The sequence below is a fragment of the Oryzias latipes genome, chromosome 4, assembly GCF_002234675.1.
Source record: "Oryzias latipes chromosome 4, ASM223467v1".
Lineage (NCBI taxonomy): Eukaryota > Metazoa > Chordata > Actinopteri > Beloniformes > Adrianichthyidae > Oryzias > Oryzias latipes.
In genome coordinates, this window is record NC_019862.2 from 16,766,697 (window position 1) to 16,777,537 (window position 10,841).

The window sequence follows — 10,841 nt, forward strand, 5'->3', positions numbered from 1 at the left end:
TCAAAATGAAATGGTCCTGATAGATGAGGAGGATGAGTCCAAAGTGTTCCAGTGTGACCAGTCGTTTTAACAATTCGATTCCCATCATTATTTGCTGATAGGGTTCATAGTCGAAAATTGGTTCATTTTGAACGATTCGATTCACTGACCTAAAACAGAACATCTTTAACCAAAATTTCTACTAGTGGGATTCAGACATAAATACGTGGGCACTGAACAGTGCAGGTGAAGATTTCCAGATTTCTTTAATTTCTTTCAGGATAATCAAATTTAAATGAAATACAAATATATAAATATAAAACAAACATTTAAGTAAACAAGAAGTTATGGCAAATCCATTAACATTTTAGTTTTATAAAATTCAGCCCCCTGTTGTTTTTCCACATTAAAATAGTTTAAAATACAAAATTACCATCATATGTCTGCTGTGACTTGATAATTTTTTGGCTATACTGTACTACTATATAGCTGCACTAAAGGAAGACTACAGAACAAAGGAGCAGCTTGATGTTCTTGTAACTACATTTATGCAGAAGAAGGTCCACTGTAGGCTTGTGACTGAAACAGTGATGAAGAATTTAAACAATCTCTGCAGACGCTGAAGGTGAACTCCAAGTTCAAAGTACATCAGTGTCAGTTTCTTGATTCAAAGTGGAGTTTGAGCTAGAAGGCCAATGAGGACACCACTCCTCTATGCAAATGACAAAAAGGATCTTTAAAAAACAGTTAAAGGTTGTCATTTTTTTTGAATGCTTCTTTTAAATATTAAATTATACTAAAATTCAATTCAGATGTAAAGTCTGATTTTGACTTGTGGATTTTTTATTTATTTTTGTCCCCCAAAAAAATGATGTTTGTCTGTTCAGGCTTTTCTTCAGTGACAGCTGAAACAGTGTCGTGCCAACTATATAGACCAAGTGTGTGTGTGTGTTTTTTGGGTTCAAGCACTAAAGCTAAAGCTTTCAAATGTCGGAGGATGCCACAAATGTACGCCTCATAGCTTCCATTTCCTTACTGCCATGTCTCCTCTTCCCTTCCTTCCCTCTGTGGTTCATTCTCCTTCCATATGGGCGTTGGTGCGGCATCATTATCCAGGCGGAGGCAGCCATCCGGCTGGACAACTCAACAATTAGCAGAAGAATAAGTGTTGAAATGTATTTCTGTATTCTAATGTGCTTTCCAGCAGCCAGTAGATTCTGATTACAGTACACATATTTTAAACTGTTATTGCAACTTACTTAAATCCATTTGGGCAAAACTGAATTTCTTTATTCTCTTTGCACTCATCGGTGCCACAGCATGGGGCCAGCTCCTTTACTGAGCTTTGAAAATTCTGACAGACGAGTAAGGAAAGCTAATTTGATTCATGGGTAGGTTTAATGGAAGACACAGTGAAGTGTGAAAGCATCTATAATATATCTGAGTCTCCGCCATACATAGATGTCATAAAAAGAGAGCAGAAACGTGGAGATGGTATACTTTACCGGCTTAAAGAAGAGACAGCAACAGAAGGAGCTTCAAAGCATATAGGAAAAATACAAAACAAGAAACAAAAGGGAATGTCTAGGAATGAAAACTTTTTAAGTTTAAAAACAGATTTGCAGTTTTCCCAAAGTCTGCACAGCTCTCCATCATGTTTTCCATGAAATCCCATGATATTAGCAGCCATTTACCGTTGCTCCCTGGTGCCCACAGACGACCAAGAATAATCTCACACTTTGTCATAATGATCTGATTTGCATTCCAAAGTATCTCCTAGAAGCCTCCAGAAGTTCTGCTCCATTCACTCTAAGCAAAACCCAAAGGTTTCCTTCCTTACAGCAAAAAAGTAAAATCTTTTTTTCTATTTTTGCCGTTTGAGCAAAAAACAACAACAAAAAAAGCCATTTAACTAATTGGGTAGTATTTGTTCTTTTTTTATTAAACTGCTTTATTTGTTAATTAGCTCAAGTGTGGACAAATCACCTGCAAAAAACAGAAGCATCTGTAAATATTTCACAAGATATTAAAAAACGTTTTGACCGGGTTCCTTGGTGTCCCAAAATATCAAAGAAAAGCAGTTTAATTTAAAGTTTATTCACCTGGAAGTTCATTATGCAAAATAATTACACAATGAAGAGTCTTTTGGTTTGTGCGTCTGAAGGGATATTGCTTTCCACACCCATGGGGAGATCTTTATTTGGAAAGACAGAGGAGCCAATAAACTTGAAGAAACATCCAATCTGATTTGGAAGGTGGAAGCAGCGACTAAATTGGGTGGCTCTTTCGCTCGTGATATTGCACACGACTGCGCGGCAAACGGGATGGCTGTGGATGTGAACGCCTGTAAGATGCTGGGGTGTTGACAGAAGGCAAAGATAAAACGATAGATGAAGAGATGAAAGGAAAATCTGACCTGCGGGGTCATCCATAGAAGGTTTAGATGCATTTGTGAACAGAGTGGAGCTGTTTCTGCATTATTTAAAGGCTCTCATTAACCTGAGCTGGAAACAGACTCAATCAATACTCGGTGTGGTACACAGAGCTTTTCAAGAGGCTGTAACTGCTCCCTGTGCGGATGCCAAAGTGAGGATGAAATATGACTGCAAAGGGGGGTTAAATCCATGCAGAGATAAAGCAGGGCTGTCTGGATCAGAGTTCACCTGCCTGACACTGACATGGCCCACAAAGAAAGCATTGATTCAGATCTGAAGGTGGGATGCAGCCTGGTCTTTAGGTGTCCAAACTGTAAAACAAAACAAAATAAAATGAAGTAAAATAAAATAATCAATGAAAACACCAACAAATATATAAAGAATAAAAAAAAAATTAAGAAATAAATATTCAAATAAATAATAGAATCATAAACATAAAAAATAATACCGGTAATAATAGAAAATACAAACTAAATTAAACAAATTAAATATAAATATAAAAGTTTCCACACTGGACTTTGATTAGAGCCCTTTAAAGGAAAAAAATAATATTACAACTAAAAAGGGACCAGGAAAAAATATGAATGTTGGCATAACAGAAAGAAACCGACTGATTTAGGTTCAAACACAGGATTAAACACCTGCATTTTCACCCTTCAAAAGGGAAAATTTCCTTCAGAGGACCTTTTTGTAATGTTGTTTAGATGAAGTTAAACATATTTTACCACAAAATGATCAATTCAGAGTCCTAGAAATGAAAACTTGTCTCAGTCAATTTGATGTATTTTAGGAAAGCCATAGTTATAGGAGGAGTTTCTAATAAAACGGCTAAAATCTGACTGGAATAAAGGAAGAACAAAGAAAGGATGGATAAAAAAGGCACATAAAAAAGGGAACTTTTTGCCATCATCAAGTTTGTCTCTAGCCATCAAACAAATCATAAACTAGATGAAGTTGGACAAAATAAATAAAAATCCTCTTTTGAATGTATCCGACTATTCCCTTGTAAAACAAACACTCGTGTACAGCCTCAGGACTCACTTTTCTGGAAGATGTATAAAACATATTTCAACCTAAAGAAGTACGTTAAACTTAATAATATTCGCTCCAACATCAAATGAAGCCTGCTTGCTTCAGATCTCAGACTATTTCTGGTCTGATGAATTCACTGCTGCGCTGTTTGATTGCATCTGGCTGGATGTTCGTGTCTGGGTCCCCCACAACCGTGCAAAAATACCCGCGCTTCCCAAAGAGATGAATCAGCTGCAGCCTATCGCTCAGATCAGGCACAATATTCTCACAAACTCTGGTGACAGCTCTTAGGATTTCTGCTCCTTGACATACCAGACACCATAAAAGTGGTTAAAAAACGTAAATTGACTAGTTTTTATTGGTATTTTTGACCACCCTAAAAGCAGCTCTTTAAAAACATGTAGATTCTAATTTTCTTTTTTGTTTTGTCATGCAGACATTTAAAAAAGACAACTAAGGGCCAAATGAAACTGAAGAAGAAACCAGATCATCACCTAGTTTTTTTTTGCTTCTGCTTTTTTTTTGTTGTCTGTAATTTTATGTAGATTTCTAAAAGGATATATTACTATTTAATTATTATTTTTGTTTTTTTAATTGTTGTAATCCTTAATATGTTATTGCATTAAATACCATAACTACATCAAATCATTTAAGGTGAGATTGAAATATAATCTAAAAAAGTTAGATGCTATATTTTGATTTCAAAGCTTCTTTGTGTTCCCAAAATCCTACTCCATCTCATTCCTTGTATGTACAAATAAGCCTTTTTGAGTGTTTGAATATATCTTTTTCTTTTTGTAACAGAATTTAATACTTGTAAAAATAGGCGACTGAATAAAATAAAAAAAGCAGGCGTTTCACACGACATTATCAGATTTTGTGTTGTAGCCCTGCACATGAAAGTAATAAAGCCCCCAAAAGGGCGTAGCTGTTTATACCGTTATTTATTAAAGCTGGTTTTTGTTCCATCTGAGGAAGGTTGACAGCTCAAAAGCTCTCTGGGGTGCAGGTTAAACCTCTCAGGGAAAAAATGCTGTCAGCTTAACAGTCCTGTCTCCAAACTGATAACAGCCAGAGCGTCTCTTTGCTCGTTTGGGAGCAGGCAGTTAAAGCCGCTAAAGTCTTTGTGAAGGCCAGAGTCTTTCTGTTTTTCCCTTTTGAAGTGAATTAACATTCAGCTCAATATTTTGTTTGAAATCACACCTCACCTTTGAAAATCCTCCAGCACTCTACACCAAGTTGGAGCAGTCATCTTGCCCTTGAGAATCCCAGCAGGGTGCCTGTTTCTGGCGTGTTTGTCGCCCACAAAGAGGCAGATAGAGCAGGACAGGCTGGCACCCTGAATGGTGGAAAGCCAAGGAGTCTGTCAAACTCCATTTTTGCAACATAAATGTTAAAGCAGGAGCAAAACTGTCAGTAAAAACACAGGACAATGAAGGACAGCGCAGGGGGAAGAGGAGGACATGTGACGAGAATGCCAGAGCGCCAAAGCGCTGCTTATGACAGGTAATTTGTCTGAGAGTCAAGGGGCTTTGAGAACCGCAATCTGCTGCAGGCAGCAGCAAACAGGATCCTATCTGTGAGGGAGGGGCACTCAGCAGTTCTCTGTGGATGCAATGCATTAAAACCACACTTGCTATCTGACAAGTGTAGCCTTTCACCTGTGCAGTCATTGGTAGACTATTTATCTGGCAGGAGAAGTAACGGTAGCTGGAAGATGATGTGGCAAATTAAAAAGGATAAATAAATTGTGTAGTGAACAAACTGTAGTTTGACACCACGTTTGATCTCTCCACCTCAAGGAAAGTTCTGTCGCCCTTGAAACAAGAGTGAATAACTCACTTTAATTACCCTTTAACATGGGAGCTTTAGCTCCTTGTTGTCATTCTTTGAACAACCGTAACTCTTCAGATCATTTTGCGCCATTTATCCAATTTCTTTCACTCATGCAGGACCGGGTCACTGGGGCAACAGTGCCCAGACTTCCTCCAGCTCCTCTGGGGGGACCCAGAAGCGTTAGCAGGCCAACCAAGAGACGTCGTCTCTCCAGCATGCCTTTGATCTTCCCCGGAGACTCCGCCCGGTGGGACATGCCTCTTAAGGGAGGCGTCAAGGAGGCATCGGGACCAGATGCCCCGAGCCACCTCAACTGGCTCCTCTCCGGGTGACCAAGCTTCTCACCTTACCTCAAAGGGAGCGCCTAGCCACTCTACGGAGGAAGCTCATTTCACCGCTTGTATTTGGGACCTCGTTCTTTGAGTCATCACCCAGAGCTCATTTACACAAACGTTCGTAAACACTCACTGACCCTCGCAAATGCTCGTAAATGTTCGCAGACGCTCACAAACGCTTTTACACGCTCGCGAACCCTCAGTCACGCTCGGAAACGCTTGCAAACGCACAAAAACGCTATTTGGATGGCTTTTTTGCTGCTGCGGACAAAAGAATTTCCCCATCATGGGATAAATAAAGTCTTATCTTATCTTATTTTATTAGAACGATGATCGACCAGTAAATTGAGAGCCTAGCTCTCTGACTCAGCTCTCTCTTCACCACAACGGGTTGCTACAATGATTGCACACCAGATGCCGCACAAATCCGCTTGCCGATCTCACGCTCCTATTTTCACTCACTCATGAACAAGACCACAAAATACTCAACTCCTCCACATTCCACCCATCCAGATAGGGCAAACTACTTTTCTCTAGTCAAAAGAAAACTGTTTACGCAATTAATGCAATTCCAGCTTCAACCAGTGTCAAGGCTGCAAATTTAACCCCCAACCAATTGATTGGTCGACTGTCCCTCAGCCGAAGGAGCTAAAGCCACAGGGCTGTTACTTTATTCTGTATTGTTTAATTAGATATAACATGTGAAAGTAAAATTGTAATGAAAAACATTACTGTGACAACATGTAATGTTCTATTTGCAGCCACCATTTGTTTAATAAAGTCATTTTTTTCTGTAGTCTTTATGCAAAAGACATTTACCCCACAGCCTTCAGGAGAATCTTTATTTCATACTCCTCCCTTCTTCCTGTGTGTGTCTCCTCTGAAACTAACAGGTCACAGTGACCACAGTTTTACCTGCTCAAATAGATTCTATATTCCCAGAGAGTTGTACAACAATCCAAAGGCCTTACTCTGGTTTACCATCCGCCCCCTCAATTTAAATTTTTATTCTAAATTGATTTTCATTTGCATTATTTGGAGGGTGAAAGTGGTTTCTATTTGAATTAGCAAGATCAGTCAATCACTGTGATAAACACGGCTTTCCAAAGGGGAGCAAAAGCACACACTGGGACACAGTCTGCAGTCAAAACATACAATCAATTGTTTATAGGTGTAGGTGCAGTTTAAGTGACATGGCATGACCACAGGGAAAACACCTGAGAAGAATTCTCAATAATTGGGAGCACACCCATTGGACAATCAATCTGTTAACACCCCCACTTGCTCACACATTATTTACAGTCATCCTGGAAACCAAAATTGCATCACATCTTGGTTTAACTATAATCCAAAGAAGAATCTGGAAAAGGTAACTTTAGTTTTGTTGCTGGTTTAGCCATTAGGTCAGCAACCATCTGATCTGTTGGACAGTACTTCAAAAACACTTCACCATTGTTTACCGTTGATCTCACAAAATGATATTTAGTATCAACATGCTTGCCTCTCTGTCTATTTACAGGATTCTTTGCCAGTGCAATTGTGCTTTGATTGTCTTCATAGATCACAGGTTTGTCATACTGATCATCATCAAAATGTTGAATCAGCTGAATCAAATACAAACATTCCTGTATTGTGGCAGCTAAAGCCATGTACTCAGCCTCACATGTTGACAGTGCTACAGTTGGCTGCTTTTTGGTCTTCCAAGAAATCAGGGGACAATTTTTGCTTAGACTAATACAATAACCAGAAGTACTACGTCTGTCATTTGTGTCACCTGCCCAATCTGCATCACAGTAAACCCACAGCCTTAATCCTTCATCACTTTTCCTGTATCAAGGTCTCTTATCATTTGTGCCTTTCAGATGTTTTAGTACATGCTTTAAAGTTGTCCACTGTTCTTCTGTTGGTTCACTGAAATACTGAGACAACCTGCTAACAGCATAGCTCAGATCAGGTCTAGTGCATGAAGAAAGGTATATTAGGCTGCCTATGGCCTCTCTGTACTTCCTGGGGTCACTCATCTTTTTACCACCATCGGTGTAACACAACTTTGATTCACAAGGTGTCGACCTGGGTTTACAATATTGCATGTTAAACATTTTCAGCAGTTTATCAATGTAACTCTGCTATGACATGGCCACTTCACCATCACACTGATCAAAGGTGATACCCAAAAAAGTTTTCATCCTGCCCAGATTTTTCATCTGAAACTTTTCAGCAAGCATCTCTTTGACCGTTTTTAAAACTCTTCCATCACTGGCAGCCATGACTGAGTCATCAACCCATATCAGTATTATTACTTTTTCATTTTCTGATTCTCTGTTGTAAACACAAAGACCAACTGGATTTTGTACAAAGTTTTTTTCACACAGGTAACCATGAAACATTTTGTTCTAATTTCTATCTGATCATTTTAACTCGTACAATGATTTTTCCAGTTTACACCCAATTTTCTCATTTGTCTGAGATTTTACATCATATCCTTCTGGCCGTTCCATGTAAATTTAAAAATCAATTGGCGCATGTAGGTAGGTTGTCTGAACAACTATCTGGTGGATGATCAAGCTTTCCTGGGCAGCTTTCTGCATTAACAGTCTCACACTGGTTAGGTTAACAGTAGGAGAAAACGTTTCTTCATAATTTACTCCCATCTCCTGACTAAATTCCTTGGCGACATACTGGGCTTTATATTTGTCAGACCCATCAGCATTAGATTTGATTGCATAGATCCACCTACCCCTGACTGCTTTCTTGCCCTCAGGTAGAGTGGTCAGGGTAAATGTGTTGTTCTCCCACAATGATTTCATCTCCTCATCCATTGCATCTATCCACTCTCTTGAGTTGGAAGAAGTCAAAGCCTCTCTGAAAGTTTGAGAAACATTTGAAACCATCTTATAACAGCAATCAATGTTGATCTGTGCCTGATCACGCTCTACCCCATAAAACTCTGGTCTTCTTCTATCTCTACTAGGATATCTCCTTTCTCTACCCAGGGTATCTGAAGAAAGTGATTCTGCCTTGACCTCAACTGACTGTGCATTTATCAGAATTGGGTTTAACTCAGTCTCTGGAATGTCACTCTGCTTGGGTTTGTCTGGGTCAAGTCGGGTTGTACTATGTTGCACACCAACTTCATCTTTATCAGACGCATAATCAGTCTCACATTTCATAAATTGGACATGAATCTGACCAGTTTGTGCTTCATCACTTACTTACTGTCAGGATAGTAGACTAATAAGCTGGACTGTTCTTATCATATACAACAAAAATGCCTTTGTCAGATTTTGAAATAATTTCTTTGTGTCCTGTCTATAAGCATAACACAGGGTACCAAAAGTCTGCATCCTGGACACATTGGGTCCCCTTCCTGTCAACATAGAGTAAGGTGTCTTTCTAGTGCGGTTGTTGCAACACCTATTCCTCACCATTGCTGCTGTCTGGACTGCACACGGCCATAGCTCCTTGCGTAACTTGCTTTCCAAGAGCATACATCTAGCCATGTCAAAGAGAGTCTTCCAAATATGTTCAGCAGTACCATTCTGGTGTGGCGAGTATGGTGCTGATGTTTCATGCCTAATCATATTCCTGTGAAGTAGTGCTTGGTAACCCTGTCCAGTAAATTCAGTACTATTATCAGATCTGATACATTTAACTTTACCAGATGGAGCTATATCAGCTAGGAATCTCTCTGTAGCTTTGTAGCTTGTGCTTTAAAAAGTACACAAACACTGCACTGGAGTAGTCATCGGAAAAGGAAAGTGCATACCTATAACCTTCTCTGGACTCTGGGTTAATAGGGCCTACCAAATCAGTATGTACCAACTCTAATGCCAACTTTGCCCTCACATCAGACTTCCTGTTCCTATCTATCTATCTATCTCATGCCACGTCTGAATGTCAGGGCAACTCATAGACTGATCACAGTTATTGTTCTCAGGTACCGTAGGCAAATAGAACAGTCTATTGTGTTCATGAATAAAAAAACGTGGACCGTCTTTGTACTTCAGGACGTCTTCTCCTTCCTTGAAGATCACTGTTGCTCCGTTAGAAGTTGCAGCTCTCACGGAGAAGATGTCTTGGGGGGATGTACACCGCCTGCTTTAGTGTGGCACAAATGTGACATCGCCCGCTGTCAACCAGCCACTCTTCTGAGTCTCCTCTGCGCTCCCCTTGCACCTTATTCCATCAGCCAGTTCCACACAGTGCGTCTCAGCCTGGAATTGCTCGTCAAAGCTCTTAAACTTAGCAAGATCGGTAATGATATGCGATGTTGCACCAGTGTCCACCATCAACCCTTTTCTGGTGATGTTGCTCCCTGGCTGATAATCAGTGGTCACCAAGAAGGCAAAGGTGTTATCCGTCTCCTCGGATACTCTGCATGCATTATCCTGTTGATGCTGCTTCAGTCCTCCTCGCCGTGTGTTGTTATTGCCTTGGCTGTACCACTGCGACCACGCTGACACTGTCTTGCCCTGTGTCCTCTCTGGGCACAACGGAAACACTCAATGTCTCTGTTCTGTACATTTCGCATCCTTGCACCTGACAGGGCACTAGTTTTCTGTGCCTGGGCGCCCATGACATTTTTCTTGGCCAAAGCTGTACGCACACTTTTAGTGTTCTCATAACTGTGCAATTTGGTCTTAAAATCTGCAAAAGAGAGGGTCTCACGCTTTGAGTGACAAAAATTGAAAAAGGCTTGAATGATTCTGGCAACGCTTTTAAGACCATTGCAACCAGTAGTCCATCGCTCAAAACTTCTCCGGCATTCCTCAGCGCTGTGATTGAAATCTCAGCACGTATGACGTAATCAGTCACACTCTCACCACTTAACTTTTGCAGGGAAGTTAATTCATTGTAGAGACTCACATTTCGGGGCTTCCCCTTGCCAACATAATAGTCTTGCAATATGTTGAGAGCGCCACGCCCATCATCAGCTGTAATTCTTTTCGTCGTCTCCATCAAACACAAGACGAGACCAACGTGAACTTGTCCTTTCACTCATGGTGCTGGCACTCCAAAAGTTTGAAACGATAGTTTATCAAACTGTTTTGCTACTCACACCATGTCTGGGCAAACATCAGCGCATCTGGGACCATAACCTGTTAAACACGGCTTTCCAAAGGGGAGCAAAAGCACACACTGGGACACAGTCTGCAGTCAGAATATACAATCACTTGTTTATTGGTGCAGATGCAGTTTAAATAGGCAGTGACATGGCATGACC